This window comes from Hyperolius riggenbachi, chromosome 7, assembly GCF_040937935.1.
Source record: "Hyperolius riggenbachi isolate aHypRig1 chromosome 7, aHypRig1.pri, whole genome shotgun sequence".
NCBI classification, from domain to species: Eukaryota; Metazoa; Chordata; class Amphibia; order Anura; family Hyperoliidae; genus Hyperolius; species Hyperolius riggenbachi.
In genome coordinates, this window is record NC_090652.1 from 173,646,763 (window position 1) to 173,665,918 (window position 19,156).

The 19,156-nt window shown below is 44.3% G+C and overlaps 1 protein-coding gene across 6 annotated transcripts in view; it reads right to left on the minus strand.

The window, feature by feature from the left end:
* PMS1 (PMS1 homolog 1, mismatch repair system component) overlaps window positions 1-19,156 on the minus strand; it is a 653,312-nt gene that overhangs the window by 137,140 nt on the left and 497,016 nt on the right. The gene's annotated exons all lie outside the window — the stretch shown is intronic.

Consider the following 19,156-nt stretch of genomic DNA (forward strand, 5'->3'; position numbering starts at 1 on the left):
TTCTATATTGAATTCAAAAGATTGATATGCAGGATGTAGTGCAGTCATGCGCTTATGCATCCATCATAAGCAGCTGGAATACTTTAGCAAAGTCAGCAAGCCTTAGCACATCAGCATGACCCATAGTCAACTAACCGCATGAAAGTCCAACAAACTAGGAGATCAGACTGCAGTCCTGTATTCACATGGGTAGATGTCCTATGTGTCACCAGTGATCACTGCGGGTCATTTGGATAAGTAGGGGGCCCCCTTCTCTCTCTCTATGTACAGTGGGATGCGAAAGTCTGGGCAACCTTGTTAATTGTCATGATTTTGTCTGTATAGTGTAAATCATTGGTTGCTATGATAAAAAATGTCACTTCAATATATCATATAGGAGACACACACAGTGATATTTGAGAGGTGAAATTAAGTTTATTGGATGTGCAGAAAGTGCGCAATAATTGTTTAAAGAGAACCCGAGGTGGGAATTACTTTTACTATTGGGGCACAGAGGCTGGTTGTGCGCACTAAGACCAGCCTCTGTTGCCCCATCGTGTGCCTCCATGTCCCCCCTGCTCGCCGCTATACCCCCCGCATTGCTGGCGACACGCAGCGTGTCGCCAGCTCAATGTTTACCTTGCGCTGTCAGTCAGCGCTGCTCCCCTGCCTCCTCCGCATCGGCGCACCCGCCCGTGTCCCTTCCCTCCCGCTAATAGGAGGGAAGTGACGCGGCGGGTGGCGCCGATGCGGAGGAGGCGGGGGAGCGGCGCTGACTGACAGCGCAAGGTAAACATTGAGCTGGCGACACAGCCAGCAATGCGGGGGGTATAGCAGCAAGCAGGGGGGACATGGAGGCACACGATGGGGCAACAGAGGCTGGTCTTAGTGCGCACAACCAGCCTCTGTGCCCCAATAGTAAAAGTAATTCCCACCTCGGGTTCTCTTTAAATAAAATAAGGCAGGTGCATAAATTTAAGCACGGCTGTCATTTTATTGATTTCAAAATCTTTAGAACGAATTATTGGAACTCAAATTGGCTTGGTAAGCTCAGTGACCGCTGACCTTCATACACAGGTGAATCCAATTATAAGAGAGTATTTAAGAGGGTACGTTCTAAGTTTCCCTCCTCTTTTAATTTTCTCTGAAGAGTAGCAACATGGGAGATCTCAAAACAACTCTCAAATGACCCTAAGACAAAGATTATTCACCATCATGGTTTAGGGTAGGATGCAGAAATCTGTCTCAGAGATTTCAGCTGTCTGTTTCCATAGTTAGGAACATATCGAGGAAATGGAAGACCACAGGCTCAGTTTAAGTTAGGGCTCGAAGTGGCAGATCAAGAAAAATCTCAGATAGACAGAAGCAACAAATGGTGAAATCAGTCAGAGTCAACCCACAGACCAGCACCAAAGACCTACAACATCATCTTGCTGCAGATGGAGTCACTGTGCATTGTTCAACCATTTGGCCCACTTTACACAAGGAGATGCTGTATGCGAGAATGATGCAGAGTAAGCCATTTCTCCGCCCACAGCAGCTTGAGGTAAGCTAAAGCACATTTGGACAAGCCAGTTTCATTTTTGGAATAAGGTGCTGTGGACTGATGAAACTAAAATTTAGTTATTTGGGCATAACAAGAGGTGTACTGCATAGAGGAAAAAACACCGCATTCCAAGAAAAACACCTGCTACCTACAGTAAAATAAGGTAGTGGTTCCATCATGCTGTGGGGCTGTGTGGCCAGTGCAGGAACTGGGAATCTTGTCAAAGTTGAGGGACGCTTGGATTCCACTCAGTATCAGCTGATTCTGGAGACCAATGTCTAGGAATCAGTGACAAAGACGAAGCTGCGCTGGGGCTGGATCTTTCAACAAGAAAGCGACCCTAAACACTGCTCAAAATCCAGGCATTCATGCAGAGGAACAAGTGCAACGTTCTGGAATGGCCATCTCAGTCCTCAGACCTGAATATCATTTAAAATATGTGGTGTGAGTTAAAGAGAGCTGTCCCTGCTCGGAAGCCATCAAACCTGAATGAACTAGAGATGTTTTGTAAAGAGGAATGGTCTAAAATACCTTCAACCAGACTCTCATTGGAACCTAAAGGAAGCGTTTAGAGGCAGTAATTTCTGCAAAAGGAGGATCTACTAAATATTGATTTCATTTCTTTTTTGTGGTGCCCAAATTTATGCACCTGCTGATATTTTGTTTAAACAATTATTGCACACTTTCTGTAAATCCATTAAACTTCGGGGCGTGGCTTGGCGATGACCGCGGCTGGTCGCATGTAAGAGAAGCTCCGCTCTCGCTGCCTCTGTGCCCCACTTCCCAGCACTTCCAGCATAAACTAACTAGTCCCAGCCACCATGGGGGGCAAAAGTAAGAAGGACAAGAGAACGGGAGAGTCATCCAACTCGCAAATCGGATCCTATTTTCGCCGCACAGGCTCCCGCGCGAGTAAGCAGACCGAAGGCCCAGACGCCATGACGCCACCCCACTCGGAGGCCTACAGCTCACAGAGAGACCGCTCCCCTCCTCCCTCCAAGTTCACCTGCACAAACTCATCGCCTGAAGGCTCTGAAGGTGAGGAAGAGATCGATATCAAAACCCTATTGCGTTCTATTCCGTCCAAAAGAGACTTTGAGGCCTTTGCACAGCGCATAGAATCAGCCTACAAGAGAGACATCGCAGAGGTGAGGTCAGACTTGAGCGAGGTGGGAGGCAGGGTGGAGGCCCTAGAGCAGGCGCAAGAGGAATTAAAAGCCACAGTATCGTCATTGGTCACTAAATCTAAGGAGCAAGACAAGGCCTTACACGAACACGTGTTTAAAATGGATGACCTAGAAAACCGCAGCAGGCGGAACAATATACGGGTACGAGGCATACCAGAAGCCACTGGACAGGAGGATTTGATCCCGTCACTGCAAGGCATTTTTAGGATGCTCCTGGAAAGAAGTGATGACTGCGTCATTGCGATTGACCGAGCCCACAGAGCGTTCGGTCCGGGTAGGCCTAATGTTCCTAGAGACGTGATCTGTCGTATCCACCTACACTCTGTCAAGGAAGAAATCATGTCTGCTGCCAGGCTTAAAAAATCCTTAGATTTTGATGGCGCTAATATTTTATTTTTCCCTGACCTATCCACATATACTTTGCAGCTACGCAGAGCCGTTAAACCGTTGTTGGATGCTATCCGTGAAGCGGACGGTACATATGCATGGGGTTTCCCATTCCGCATTATAATTAAAAAAGATGGGGACTCAGTCACGTTCCAAACTCCGCAAGATCTCGACAAAATCTGTAAATTTCTCTCGGTTGACACGGTTGAGCTCCCAGACTGGCCTATACAAAAAGCCGTCACACCTTTACCACAGCGTGAAAAATGGCAGAAAGTACGCACTCCTAACTCTAGAAGACGTCAGAGAGACAACATGGAGGATGACTGATGAAAAAACCTTCACTCTTCTACGCAAGTTTATTAATCCCCTTTTCTTTCGTAAACAGTTGCATATCTGTTAAGCTTTAATCATTTGCTACTGCAGATAACTGCCTTACCATAGGCTGGGACGCACTCCTTTTTCACTTTTTTTTTTTTTTTCTTTTCTATCTTTCTTTCCTCGTTTGTGAAAGGTCCGGTATCTTGCCGGCTAAGTATATGACCACCAACTGCACGACTAAAGACCTTCTGCTTATATCAATAGGCAGTGAACTTAAGTGGTGTGTCTTTTATGCATCTAATAACAAATCTATGTTTATAGGTATTTGCTCTCCCACGGAGCCGGTTGAGGGCAATGCCTTTTGCTTACAATGCTGAAAATTAGATGCCTGTTATAGTTATTTGATATGTGTAGTGGTGTGCCATCTACCGCCACATCTTCTAAAGCTATCTAAATACCTTTCTATATTACTAGTTACTGTTTTGCACTCTATCAAAGTATAATATGCTGGATGCTGGGGTGGGGGGCGGGAGGGGGAGAGCTGGGTCATCGCTAATCACATTTCCCAAAAGTAAGTGGAAACGGTCTTCTGGTGGTTATATAGACTGTAGTGGTGTTTTGCCACTCTCTCTGTTTGGTTGTGTTTTTCATGACCTTGCAGAGAGACCGGGGGAGGGGGGATTATAGCTGGATAGCTTTAATGGGGTACTGGGTAAGGGATCTGCTGCTCCTTCATAAGAATCCCCATAATCTCTGTGAGATTTATTGTAATATATCCTAATGACAGTCAAACTATGCTCAATTAATGTTAATGGGCTGAATGAACCGTCTAAACGAGCTCACGTTCTGTATCGATGCCACAAGGAAAGAGCTAAGATAATATTATTGCAGGAAACACATTTCTTAGAAGGTAAGGCTCCTGATCTCTCACATAATCGCTACTATAATAAATGGATTCTGGGTAATTATAGGGGGGGTAAAACCCGTGGAGTTGCTATAGCCTTCCACAAAACATGCCCAGTAGAAATACTAGATACCAAAATAGACCCTCAGGGGCGATTTATTTTTGTCAACATCCGCCTGAATGCAGTTTTTTTAACATTAGCTAATGTATACCTCCCCAACGCGGACCAAACTCAGTCTTTATGTCTAATCTTAAATCAGTTGGAATTATTTAGCCAAGGAAGAGTTATACTGGGAGGAGACATAAATTTAACGCTCCAGCCTGCCCTGGATAACTCCAGAGGTACGTCTAGTATCCCCTACAGGAAAATTAAAAGCCTCAAAAGAAGGTTATTTGAACAACAATTGGTAGACATATGGAGAATTACCCACCCCAACACTAAAGACTATACCTTCTACTCGAATCCTCATAAATGCTACAGCCGTATTGATATGTTTTTAATTTCTCACACTCTGCTCTCATGGAAGGTTACCTCTCATATAGGTAATCAACTATGGTCTGACCATTCACCCGTTTTCTTGAAATTTAGAATTCCGGGTTCTCCATCAACAGGTTTCAATCGGAAGCTAAATAATTCCTTGTTGCATGATCCAGAAACTGAGCCACGTATCTCGCAAGCTATACAGAACTACTTGGACCATAATGTTCAAAGCCCAGATGTCTCTCCAATCTCGCAATGGTTCGCCCACAAATGTGTTTTGAGAGGTGTATTTATCCAGCAGGAGGCTAAAAGGAAGAAAGAGAAAGCTGCAGGTATTAAACTCCTTCTAACGGAAATCCATAGACTAGAACAATTACATAAGCAGTCTCTTAACCCACAACTCCTCTCTGAAATACAAGAGACCCGTAATAAGTTAAAACAAATATTAGAGCTTGCTCGGTTAGATAACTTGATGAGATATAAAGGACTCATTTATGAACACGCTAATAAATGTGGCAAAATGCTGGCAAGATCCCTTAGAATAAAACGTGCTTTAACTTACATCCCATCCATTCTGGATAAAAATAAAAATAAAGTGTATACCTCAGAAAAGATAGCTAAGGTGTTTCATGAATATTATTCAGATTTGTATAACCTGCCAAATAAAGAAATATCAGATGATTCACTTAAAGAATACTTAATCAAACATAAACTACCATCCCTCTCACAAGAGCAAATTGATGCCCTTAACGCTCCCATATCTGACGACGAATTTCTGATAGCTGTTGGAGCCCTGAAATCAGGAAAAGCAGCAGGACCAGACGGATTCTCTGTAGAATACTTTAAAAAATATAAAAACAGCCTTACATCACTTTTCATAGCAGCATTCAACCATATTGGACCAGATACTCCACTGCCTTCAGAGGTTAAACTAGCACATATCTCGGTCATCCTAAAACCCGGAAAAGATGCCTCCCTCAATACTAATTATAGACCAATCTCATTAATTAATGTAGATCTAAAAAATTTTGCCAAAATCTTAGCTACAAGACTTATGGTGATTATCCCTGAAGTAATTCACCTTGATCAAGTAGGGTTTGTCCCTGGAAGAGAAGCCAGGGACAACACAATTAAAACCTTGTTGCTATCCAATTTTGTTAAAAGGTCGCATATACCAGCCCTCTTATTATCAGTCGATGCGGAAAAGGCCTTTGATAGGCTCTCATGGCGTTTTCTGAAAAGCTCTTTAGCACAAATGGGGCTTTCTCCGGGTCTTAGGTTTTCTGATAGTATATTTGCACTCTATGATAAGCCACTGGCCCAGCTCAAAATCAATGGCCTGCTTTCTGATACTGTCACAATCCACAATGGCACTCGACAAGGCTGCCCGCTATCCCCTCTACTTTACATTCTTTCAATGGAGCATCTGGCTATAGCACTGAGGAATAATTTAGATATTCAGGGTATTAGGGTTGGTGATGTGCAGTATAAGCTCTCTATTTTTGCAGATGATCTCTTGTTGTACATTACCAACCCCTCTGTCTCTTTACCTAATGCTTTGGCAGTCATGAAGGAATTTGGAGAGTACAGCAACTTTAAGATCAATGCCACCAAAAGTGAGATCCTTAATATTTCTATCAATAAATCAACCAGTAATAGGCTTCAGAAATCCTTTCCTTTTAAATGGAAAGAGGATTACATTATCTACCTGGGATTAAAACTTAGCAAAGATCACTCCAAATTATTTCAAGAAAATTTTCAAACACTCATGGGCAAATTTATAATCGACCTACAACAGTGGGAGGGTGCCTTACATTCATGGACAGGGCGCATAAACATAATAAAAATGAATCTCATGCCCAGGCTTCTGTACCCCCTCCAGACATTGCCTATACGTATTCCGGGGAAATTTTTCAAGCAGGTAACTGCTCTATGGTCCACATTTATATGGAAAGGACGCCGTCCTAGAATTGCTATTAAAACTCTATATAAACTAAAGGAAAATGGGGGGTTGGCACTTCCCAACCCTAAAATATATCAACTAGCTACTCATTTAACTAGAATCAAAGATTGGGAAATTGGGACTAAACAATGGGTGCTTATAGAAAATGAACTAGCAAAGAAGGGCCTTAGATCAGCGATATGGATAAATAAAACAGTTAGGAATTCAATAGCTAGGTACTGGCCATCAATTACACAGACAACACTATCACTATGGGATAATCTCATTTGCTTGCACAGAGTGTCTACATATCTCAGCCCTATAATGCCTGTGTGGAATAACTATTTGTTTCTACCAGGATTTAGCCACTCTTTCATAATCAGACAAAGGCTAGGCCCTACTCTCAAAATAAAAAATCTACTAAGTACTGGATCTATACCTACCAGACAAGACTTGATATCTCTAGGAGAATGTGACTCCCTCCCACTTTATGAATACCTTCAGCTATCTCATTTCCTTAGGCAATGTCTGAAGGGGGGATATGAGTCCAGAGATCTGACAGATTTTGAGATTCTGCTATTTATTAATCCACCAGATAAGAAAGCAATATCTTTATATTACCAGCTACTTTTAGAGATAACCTATGATACTAGACCTACATACATCTCTAGATGGCATAACGAACTTAACAAAGTATTCCCTGATAAAATGTGGGACAAAGCATTCCTATTTACCACCAAGGCCTCTATTTCGGGTAGAGGTAAAGAAAATGCATTTAAGATTTTATCACGTTGGTACAAAACCCCGCAAGTCATGCACAAAATATGTCCAGATGTCACACCACTCTGTTGGAGATGTCAATTGGAGGTCGGCACTATGGTACATATATGGCACTCTTGTGGGTTGATTAGACCCTTCTGGGCCAAGATATGTAAAATAACTTTAGATTGTTTGGGGTATATATTGGATGATTCACCTGAGTCGATGCTCCTACTGATGCTACCAATGCCAATTAAAAAGTATAAAAAATCTCTTCTACGTCACTTTCTAACGGCAGCTCGGCTAGTCATACCGAAATTTTGGAAATCCACAATTACTCCCACCATAAAAGACTGGGAAAAAGAAATGAACTACATTGAACAAATGGAGAAGTATGCTCAGGAATCATCTAATAGACCCCTTTCACACGCAAACTCCTGGCTACTATGGCACATATATCAAGAGTCGGCAGAAGGGAAATTGATGTTCCAATAACATGCAGTTATTTTGAGGCTTCCATTTCTTATTGAACTTTAGAAGTGATACAAGAACTTAGACAATAAGTAAGCCCTTACATCTCAGTTACTTGACTGTTGACACCTCTATGGGGGATTGGGTAAGGAGCAGCAAAAAGGGGAGGGGGGAAGGGGGAAAGGGTAGGGGATGGGAGGGGCTCATAAAAAAGGAGGGTGGGGGAGAGGAAGGGGGAAAAGGAACCAAAAGGAATACCCTAAATCATCGACCTTAACATAGAATTCCTCTAATACCAAGAAGGAAATTAGAAATTAGAATATATTCATACTGTCTCCACTTTATGTTTAAATATCTAAAACTATAGTTTAAAAACCAAAGTTAAGTTGACTATTACATGTTCCTGTTAATTGATGTTTGCTCTTCAACTTTCTCTTTGCAAAAAGACTGTTTTGCTGATTAACCCTTTGATCAATAATACTGTTGTAATACTATGTTTACCTGCTATTTGGTTCCAATAAAAACCTTTTGAAATAAAAAAAAATCCATTAAACTTCATTTCACTTCTCAAATATCGCTGTGTTTGTCTCCTATATGACATTTTTTTATCGTAACAACCAACGATTTATACAGGAAAATCATGATGATTAACAAGGTTGCCCAAACTTTTGCATCCCACTGTACAGTATGTAGAGTGTTGTATCATGTTAGCCTTCAGTAAAATCAAGACATTTTGAATCAGGATGAAACCATTTACTTGCTAACTTAGAGGTATAAAAAAAAAAAAATTTAAAGGGAAGGTTCAGGGACTGTTTAAAAAAAATGAAAATCCGCATCCACTTACCTGGGGCTTCCTCCAGCCCGTGGCAGGCAGGAGGTTCCCTCGGCGCCGCCCCGCAGGCTGCCAGTGGTCTCCGACCCGACCTGGCCAGAACTACTGAGCCTGCGCAGAAAAGCCCGGAGGACGTCCGATGACGTCAGCGCGCCGCCGTGAGGCGCATTTTGGAACGCGGAAGGAGCCCGACCTGGCCGCCGGCCTGGCCAGGTTGGGTCGGCCACCGGAGACCACCAGCAGCCTGCGGGGCGGCGCCGAGGGCACCTCCTGCCTGCCACGGGCTGGAGTAAGCCCCAGGTAAGTGGATGCGGATTTTTATTTTTTTTAAACAGTCCCTGAACCTTCCCTTTAAGCTTTCAGGCAATAATCCTTCTTCAGACTTTGTTCCTGTACACTGTCAAAAAGTTAAGAGACAGCTTATATATACTGGACATTCAAAGGAGAAACATTGTTCTTTGATACTTGCCAATACATTTATTGAATATTTATTCAAATGATTGCAAATCAGATGATTTATTAAAGGACCACTTAAGTCATGCAAAAAAAATGAGTTTTACTCACCTGGGGCTTCCACCAGCCCCCTGCAGCTGTCCGGTGCCCACGCAGTCTCCATCAGATGCTCCTGTCCCCCGCCGGCAGCCAATTCTGGTTTCGGTGACAGGCTGGTTACTGCTACAAATCCTTTTATTTTATAATTTCTGGTGCAACACGGTTTCTATTGTTTATTAACCAAATGTAATTAGATGCCTTAACTATAACTGTGGGGATGAACTCTCTCCAAGTAACTGCCCATGCCCACACCAAAACACCATGCCGGCACTGAGGCACTCTACACATAGAGTGAGGCCTCTCCTCAAAAAACCCTCCCTGGACCCAGATGCAATGACCAGCTACAGACCTGTCTCTAACCTCCCCTTTCTGGGCAAGCTAATTGAAAAAGCTGTATACCTCCAGCTAGAAGCCAGAATCCTACAAAATAACAGTTATGACCCATTCCAGTCTGGCTTCAGGAAACACCACAGCACTGAAACTGCCCTCATCCAAATATGCAACCACCTGCTCATGGCAAGAGACAGAGGAGAGTGCTCGATCCTCATACTGCTAGACCTTTCTGCAGCCTTTGACACAGTTGACCATGACATCTTGATAAACAGGCTACAGGAATACTGCGGCATTGATGGCATAGTACTTCAGTGGTTCCAATCCTTCTTGAGTGGCAGAACCCACAAAGTGTCTATGGGGCCCTTCCTGTCCACCCCTGTAACACTTAAGTATGGGGTGCCCCAGGGCTCAATTCTCTCTCCCCTGCTTTTCACGATTTACATGCTACCGTTGGGAAAACGAATCCAAAAACATGGCCTGACATACCACTGCTATGCAGACGACACCCAACTATATCTTTCCTTCAAGCCTGGTGTGACAGACCCTAACTATAAACGCCTGCTTACGTGAACTACAGAAATGGATGAATGACAACTGGCTGAAACTAAATGCAGACAAAACTGAAGTCCTTCTGATTGGAGGGCAGAGCATGATAACAAAACAACTTAACTTGCAGTCTTCACCACTGGGAATAGGAGGCACGGATCTACGCAGCTCTGATCATGTGCGTAGCCTGGGAGTTCTAATTGATGGGGACTTAAACTTCAGAACTCAAATCTCTGCTGTGGTGAAATCATCCTATTTTCACCTGAAGAACATTGCAAAAATCAAGCACCTCATACCCCCAGAAGATCTGCCAACCTTAGTCCACGCCTTCATCACATCCCGACTGGACTACTGCAATGCTCTCTACAATGGCCTTCCAAAAAAGGTCTTGTACCGCCTACAGCTGATACAGAATACTGCTGCCAGACTGCTAACCAACCAACCCCGTCACTGCCACATAACGCCAGTCCTGCATTCCCTTCACTGGCTACCTATAGAATGGAGGGTCCTATTCAAGATCGGCCTTCTGACATTTAAATCCCTGAATAATCTAGGCCCTGGATACATGAAAGATATGTTACAGCTGCATAGCAATCCCCGCATTCTCAGATCCACAGGTTCTAATAATCTAGTCATACCCAGAGTCCACTTGGAAACTTTTGGTCCCAGAGCCTTCTGTCATGCTGCCCCTACGTTTTGGAACTCCTTACCTCAACAGATCAGGACAGCCCCATCCCTGGACGTGTTTAAATCCAGCCTTAAAACCCACCTGTTCAGTCTGGCATTTGCAGAAATATAACTTTTGTTGTGTGAATACTTCATCCTACTAATTACTGAATCTGAGAGAGCCTAAGCGCTTTGAGTCCTATGGGAGAAAAGCGCTATAGAAATGTTATTGTATTGTATTATTGTATTGTACACATAGATAGACGGCGCTCTAGCTCAAGCTGACTTTTTTTTGGTTGTTTTTGGGAGTTTTTGTGTTGTAAATTATGCTACATTGTCTCTCTCTGCATCTGGTATAATGTTGTGTTCCTTTCTGACTGCTTGATTTGTCCTGTATCTGTATCTATATCCTGTATCAGTACCCTGTACGTGCCAAGCACAATTCCGGGCACAACCCAGTCATGCTTGGCGATAATAAAGATTCTGATTCTATAACATCAGGAAGGTCTCACAGGAATGCTAGCTAATTTATGATAAATACAGTAGATAAGACCACTTGTTTGCTCAAGGAACACCTGAGGTTGGTTTCTGCAATCAATATAGGACACAGATGCACATTCTGCATACTTTCACCAGCCTCTGTGTCCGTATACTGTGTCCCCAGTGCTCTGCTGTCCCCCTTATAAAAACCGCCACGCTACCGACACAGATTGTCGTACACTGATGCTGCCACTCACGCCGCTCCTGTGCCTCCTGTATATCGCGGCTCCCCGCCTGCGTCCCCATCCTCCCCGCCTCCATAAGCCAATTGGAGGAAGCTTACGGAGGGGGGGAGAGAAGGGACGCAGGCGGGGAGCCGCGATATACAGGAGGCGGGGGAGCGGCGGTGAGCGGCAGCATCAATGTAAACAGCCAGCTAGCGGCAATCTGTGTGTCAGTAGCGTGGCGGTTTTTATAAGGGGGACAGCAGAGCACGGGGGGCTGCAGGGGGTACAGTATAAAGACACAGAGGCTGGTGATAGTATGCAGAATGTGCCTCTGTGTCCTATATTGATTGCAGAAACCCACCTCGGGTTCTCTTTTAAATATCACATACCACAGATTCCGGGTGATGAGGAGACCTCGTAAAAAGTTCAAATGTAACTTAGACAGAGTACATACACTATTTGTAATAGGCTAAAAGAATTGTGGCATTTAAAACTTATTTCAACAGCACTAGAAATAAAACAAATTGTGTCATTAAAAACCATGTTATCAGCACACAAAATAAAAAATAAGAATTGTGGCTTTTACATTCATTGTACAAGAACAAGAAGTTAGAATTCTTGTTAAAATCTTCATCTTCAGTTTTGAACCAATGTACGAACCAACACAGCTTCAATATTCACAGCAAAAAATAAATAAATACACCGATCTCCCATAGTTCACACATTTTTGCTTACAGGAAAACAGTTTGACCACTTTTCACCCCCAAGTGTTTTTACCCTAACGGACCAGAGCAATTTTCACCTGTTAGTGCTCTTCCCTTTCATTTGCCAATAACTTTTTCAATAGGCACAAATTAGGCTTTTTGAGGGTGACATTTGTTTTCAGTAATTACTTTACTTTCTATGCATTTTAGAGGGAAAAACAAGGAAAAAAAACATTCCATCCCCTATAGTTTTAAAATAAACAATGCTACCATACATAAAACCCACACATTTTATCTGCCTATTTGTCCTGGTTATCACAAGGTTTGAATTATGTCCCTAGTATAAAGCATAGTGACAATATATTATTTGGAATTTAAGGTGTATTTTTTCTATGTTGTGGTTTTCGTTTCCCATTGCACACTACAGATGATTACAAACCCTTATTAGCAAAAATAAAAGTAATACACCCTCATGGCATACATATTTAAAAACCGGAGGCCCTAAAGTAACTATTTATGTATTCTCTTTTCAATTCTGTCACTTTTTTTTTTTTTACAAGTGTTTTATTTTGGTACAAAGTATATGAAAATAACAATTGTTTTGCTTCTCATTCAGTTTGCAGGGAAAAAAATACAAATGTCATAGACCTCAGATCTCAAACACCCCAAATTCTATTATTTGGCTTGTCACGATCCAAATTATACCGTATATATATAATCAGATAGCTTTTTGGCCATGCAATACACTGTTAACCATGAGCAGCACCAATTGATTTTTCAAGGCCATTTTTTGCACCAAAAGTAATACAGTAATTATTTCTTAGCAAAGCCCATGGAGCGTCTGAACAGTCAAGAAAAGCCATAAATGTCACCATTCTGAAAACTAGAGACCCAGACCTACTCAGATATACATATTTTTTAACACTTGAAGTGACAGAACATTTGATACATGTCATTAATGCTACCATTCTGAAAACTAGAATGGGATCATCCCCCGGGAGCATTCTGTACATATGCAGTACAATACTTTCTCCTACTGCGCATGCGCAAGACACTCCTGGAGGCGGGAGCATGATCGATAAGGTGCGTGGCCGGGGCCGTGCAGGCACTGGCAAGTGGCTCTGCCACTGGAATCGAAACTAAGCCACTGCGGACCAGAGTTCCAGGATGTTGCGGGTACGGGACGGCTGCAGGGGGCTGGTAGAAGCCCCAGGTAAGTGAAACTCTTTATTAGTTTAGTTAAGGTTCCCTTTAGGCAGGGAACACACTAGACGCATTTGTGCGCGTTTTGCCAAGGACGGCAAAACAGGCACAATTCTACAGTGCACACGCACCTGCTTCAGCAAGTGCACACTCCCACACGTGCTCTTTAACACAGGGAACACACTTGTAGGGTTGTTTACCCCTGCGATTTCTGGGTCTCTGTCGGCTTTTGCGTTAATGTTTAACGCAAATGTTTTCCATGAACGTTTAAGCATTTCTGTGTTTGCGGCATCATGTGCTGTATGCAAATGTGTGCGTCATGCAGAAAAAAAGCAGAAAGCCGTGCAATAAAAACACACAGAATTTTAGGTAGGGATTACACTAGACACATTTGTATGCGCTTGTGCGTGTTTTGCCATGGACGACAAAACGTGCATGATTTTACAATTTACATGCCCCCGTACTTTAAGGCAGGGAACACACTTGCAGGGACATTTCCCCTTGCGATTCCTGAGTCTTTGCTGGCTTTTTCGTTTGTGTTTAATGCATAGGTTTTTGCGTAAATGTTTCCCGATTTCTGCGTTTGTGGCGGCATGTACTGTATGCAAACGTGTGTCATGTGGAAAAAAGCAGAAAGCTTTGCGATTTAACAACCCAGCAAGCCCAAGCAGGATCCGGCTGCCTGACTCCCCTATAGCCCCCCCCCCCTCCCCCCATGCAAAAGTGCCTAGTCCTTAAGGGGGGTTAGGTGGCCGGTCCTGAACGGGTTAAACAAGGATTCTAACTTCTAGTGCTGGTACAATGCGTTTTTAATGCCACAATTCTTGTTATCAATTATTTTGTGTACTAGTAAGATGGTTTTTAATGCCACAATTCGTTGTATTTCTTGTGCTGGTAAGATGGGTTTTAAATGCCACAAATCTTTTTAGCCTATTACAAATAGTGTATGTAACCTGCCTAAATCACACTTGAACTCTGGTTTCACGATGACTCCTCATCACCTGGAGTCAGTGGTAGGTGCTGTTTAACCACTTGACAACAGCAGTCTTAAACCCCCCTAAAGACCAGGCACATTTTTTCACTACTGGGCTGTGCAGGCTTTTCAGCCTCCTGCACAGCCCAGGTAAGGAATATGGCAATCGGACTCACCTCCTGTTTTTGTCCCTAAGGGGACATGCTGCCGGAGGGGTCCGATCACCACAGTCACTGTTGTTTTTTTTTTTTTCTTCAGCCTCGTAGAGGCTATCATAGCCGCTGTCCCCCTTCCTCTCCTTCCCTCCTCCCCTCTTACTGTACAATTGACCAGGACAGCGATCCGACCTGCTACCTCCTCTCATAGGCATCAGCCTATGAGAGGACGGCGATCCCCAGCCAATCAGAGGCCGGGGATCGCCGATCTCATACAGAGCTGTGGCCACCGGCAGCGCTGTACGAATGTAAACAAAGGGGAATTCTTTCCCCTTTCGTTTACAAGCAGCCTGCTAGCCGCGATCGGCGGCTAGCAGGCTAATCACGAAACTCCGTTCCGTGAAGTGGCAGGGAACAATCGCGCATGCGTGCGGCGTTCCCTGGGAAACCGCAGCCCCAGGACTTGACGCCAATTGTCGTATAGTAGTTAAAGTTAAAGGTGGCCCAGCAAGCTCATGATGAACCAGAACTCCTAGAAATGTGTAAAGGGTTGAAAAGGACCAAAAAGCACTCTTACTAAAATGCTATTTGAAACAGAAATTTGCCTTCTTAAAACAAAGTATTTGTGATTATTCAGGTTGGAGTTTGCATCTGAAGTGTCCCACAGTGCATTACTACTTAATATGCAAATCACTCCTTTGCTGTCCCCAGGGCACCACAGGAGCAAGGGCACCAAAGCAGCAGGCTAAACTGGTGCAACATTTGCAAGCTTGCAAATGCTGCAATGCAGGGAGCTCAGGGGAGCGCCTGACCATGGTACTCTGCTGCTAGCCGCCTGTGTACCTTGCTCTCTGTGCCCGTTTGCATTGGAGCCGACGGCTATGGACTTGGGCAGCATTGAAGATGGAAAGGAAGAGGAAGCTTCGGCACTAGAGACAAGCTGAGAGACGAGTGACACTGATGGCTGCTGTGGTGGGAAGGAGAACTGGCTACCTATACTGAAAGGGGCGTGGGAAAAGGAGGGATTAAGGGAGTCATCTGGCTACCTATACTGGAGGGAAAAGGAGGGATTAAGGGAGTCATGTGGCTCCCTATACTGGAGGGCAAGGGGAGAGGGGTCATCTAGCTACCTATTACTGGGGAGTCATCAGGCTACCTATACTAGAGGGAAAGGGAGGAGGAGTCATCTGGTTACATATACTAGAGGGAAGGGGAGGAGTCATCTGGCTACCTATACTGGGGAGTCATCAGGCTACCTATACTAGAGAGAAGGGGGGAGGGGGCATCTCGCAACCTGTACTGAAGGGGGGCGGCTAGTGACAGTGGCCTTGGGCGGTAAAAAGTACAAATCCGGCCCTGGCTGTCCCTGAAAGTTAAACACACCTCCAGAACCACTGGAATGCAATGATGTGTCAACTAGTTAATTGTACATCGAATTTTAGTAAGAGGACATTTTGACCCTTTTTGGAATCTTACACATTCTTAGGAGTTCTGGTTAACCATGAGCTTGTAGGGCAAACTCTGGGTGTTTCAAGTCCTAACCCATAGAGCCACTTTAATTAATGCCATGCACTGATGAGGATCAAACAGTCTGTATCCATGTTGGATTATTGTGGCTATGTAAAATTAAGAAGTGGACATCATTGCATTCTATCTGTTCTAGAGGGGTGTTAAGCTTTCAGGGACAACAAAAGGGCAAATTGCATATTCAGCAGTGATGAACTGTGGGACACCTCAGATGCACACTGCAACCTGAATAATCACAAATACCTTCTGTTTTAAGAAGGAACATTTCTGCTTTGCATGTGATGTTTAAGCAAACAAGTAGTCTTATCTACAGTATTTGTCATATATTAGCTAGCATCCCTGTGAGACCCTTCTGATGTTGTAATTAAGGCATCTAATGACATTTATTTATGTTTGCAAAAGAATGTTTCTCCTTCGAATGTCCAGACTATATAAGCTGTATAACATCTTGTCAGTATACTGGAACGAAGTCTAAAGAAGGCCTATGAGCCAAAATAAACTTTAAGGCCTCTTTCACAGTGCGACGTTAAAGTCGCACGTTAGAAAATGTTCCAACGCAGACTAACGCACAGCAATACAAAGTCTGTGCGACATTCACAGTGCACACGTTACGTTGTGTGTAACGTGTAGCAATATTTAGAAAGTGCTGCATGCTGTGCGTTTAGAAATACATTTGCTGCGTTATGTGTGTTGTACATGCTCAGTAATGTTTCTTTTTCTTTTACATGTAACGCATGCGCTGTTTTCATTCCATCACTGTGCGACGAAAACGGCGCACCAAACGCAGGACTAAATAATGTACTATAACGTCGAAGTTATAGTCTTTCAATGCGTTGCATTAGTGGCAAGTTATGCGACCTTAATGTCGCATCAAACGCAACGTCCCTCTGTGAAAGAGAATCAGAATCAGAATCAGAATCAGAATCATATTTATTTCGCCAAGTGCGGTGGTTGCCGCACCCGGAATTGTTTGTGGTACACATCGGCATGTAGTATAGTACAAGTGCATAGTGCAGGGAGAAAATAAAGAGAGAAGAAATTTACAAACAGAAAGTCATTGACCATAGTAGTGCAAAAAACAAAACAAAAACAGCAAACATGCAATGAGCAAACATAAAATAAGACTATACAAGCTATTTTGGCCTAGGTGACAGTCATCCTAGGGGGCTACGCTGTGTGCTGTGCACGAGTACAGTTGGAGTTCAGAAGGAGCACTGCTTGAGGGTAGAAGGAGTTTCTGTGCCTGGAAGTTTTGGCGGGAATAGATCTGTAGCGACGGCCTGAGCGCATGCGGTTGAAGAAGTGACTGCCGGGGTGGCGAGGATCATTCGTGATCCTGTTTGCCCTGGTTCTCATCCTGGATTCGTAGAGGAGGTCCAGTGGTGGTAAGGGAGTACCAATAATCTTTTCCGCGGCATTTATGACCCTTTGTAGCTTGTACTTGTCACTAGACGTGGCTCCACCGTACCAAACGATGATGGAGGAGCAAAGGATAGACTCGATGGTTGCCGTGTAGAAACTTGACAACAGCTCCTGCGGCATACCAAACTTCCTTAGTTGTCTTAGGAAGAACAGCCGTTGCTGAGCCTTCTTTTGGCATTTAGTGGTGTTTTCGCTCCATCTCAAGTCATTGGTGATGGTGGTGCCCAGAAAGCGGACACTTGATACTCTTGTGACTTCGGTGCCTTCGATGTAGACCGGATTTAGAGGGGGGAGGCGCTTTCTGAAGTCCACAACCAATTCGACAGTCTTTGCTGCGTTTAGGACGAGATTGTTGTCCTTACACCAGTTGCAGATACGCTCGACCTCGCTGCGGTAGGCCCGTTCGTCATCACTGTCGATGAGGCCAAGGATGGTAGTGTCATCTGCGAATTTGATGACCTTAACACGGTCGGCAGTAGGGGTACAGCTGTTTGTATACAGGGAGAAAAGGATCGGAGACAGTACGCATCCTTGGGGGGCACCAATATTTGTGGTCCTCACTCGGGAGAGGCAGCTGCCGAGTTTGACTTGTTGCGTCCTGTTAGTGAGGAAGTCCTTGACCCAAGCACACAGCGTAAGATCAATCCCTAGTCGCGCTAGGTTGTCGTGCAGGATGTTCGGGCAGATTGTATTAAAAGCAGAGCTGAAGTCTAGGAAGAGGAGCCTGGCGTAGGTGTTTGGTCTGTCCAGATGTTCCATGATGAATGCCAGGCTGGTGTTGATGGCATCCTCTATGGACCTGTTTGCTCTGTATGCGAATTGAAGTGGATCTAGGAGAGCATCAGTAGAGTCTTTCAGGTGCTTGAGGATTAGTTTTTCGAAAATCTTCATAACAGTTGGAGTAAGGGCCACGGGTCTGTAGTTGTTGAGATCCATTACTCCTGGTTTTTTGGGCACCGGAATGATGGTGGACCTTTTGAGGCAGGAGGGTACTATGCCTACCGACAGGGATTTCTGGAATATAGAGGTCAGTACAGGGGCCAGCTGGCTAGCACAGGTTTTCAGGCACATAGAAGACACTCCATCCGGGCCGGAGGCTTTCCTGGGGTTCAGCTTCCGGAGGTGCTTGTGTACATCAGACACCTGGATTGCGATTGGTGCTGGGAAGACACAGTCTGTTCTGGGAGTGGATGCAAGGGCCTGGGGTACTCCGGGGGTGGTCGCCTGGTTTCCTGAAGGGATGGGTTGGAGTTCAAACCTACAGTAGAATTCGTTGAGTCTTTCGGCTAGATCGAGGCTTGGGGGCGCTTGTTGAGGGGGAGGTTTGAGGTTAGTGGCAGCTCTAAGGCCTCGCCAAACTTCCCGTGTGTTGTTTGACCGGAGGCTGTGGCCCAGCTTGTTCGAGTATTCCTTCTTTGCAGCACTAAGTTCGCGCTTGAGGGTGTATCTGGCTACTTTAAACTCGTCTGGCGTTCCAGACTTGTGTGCTGCCTCTTTGATTTTCCGGAGCCGGCGCAGCTTGCCATTGAACCATGGCTTGTTGTTAGGGTAGTCCCTGAAGG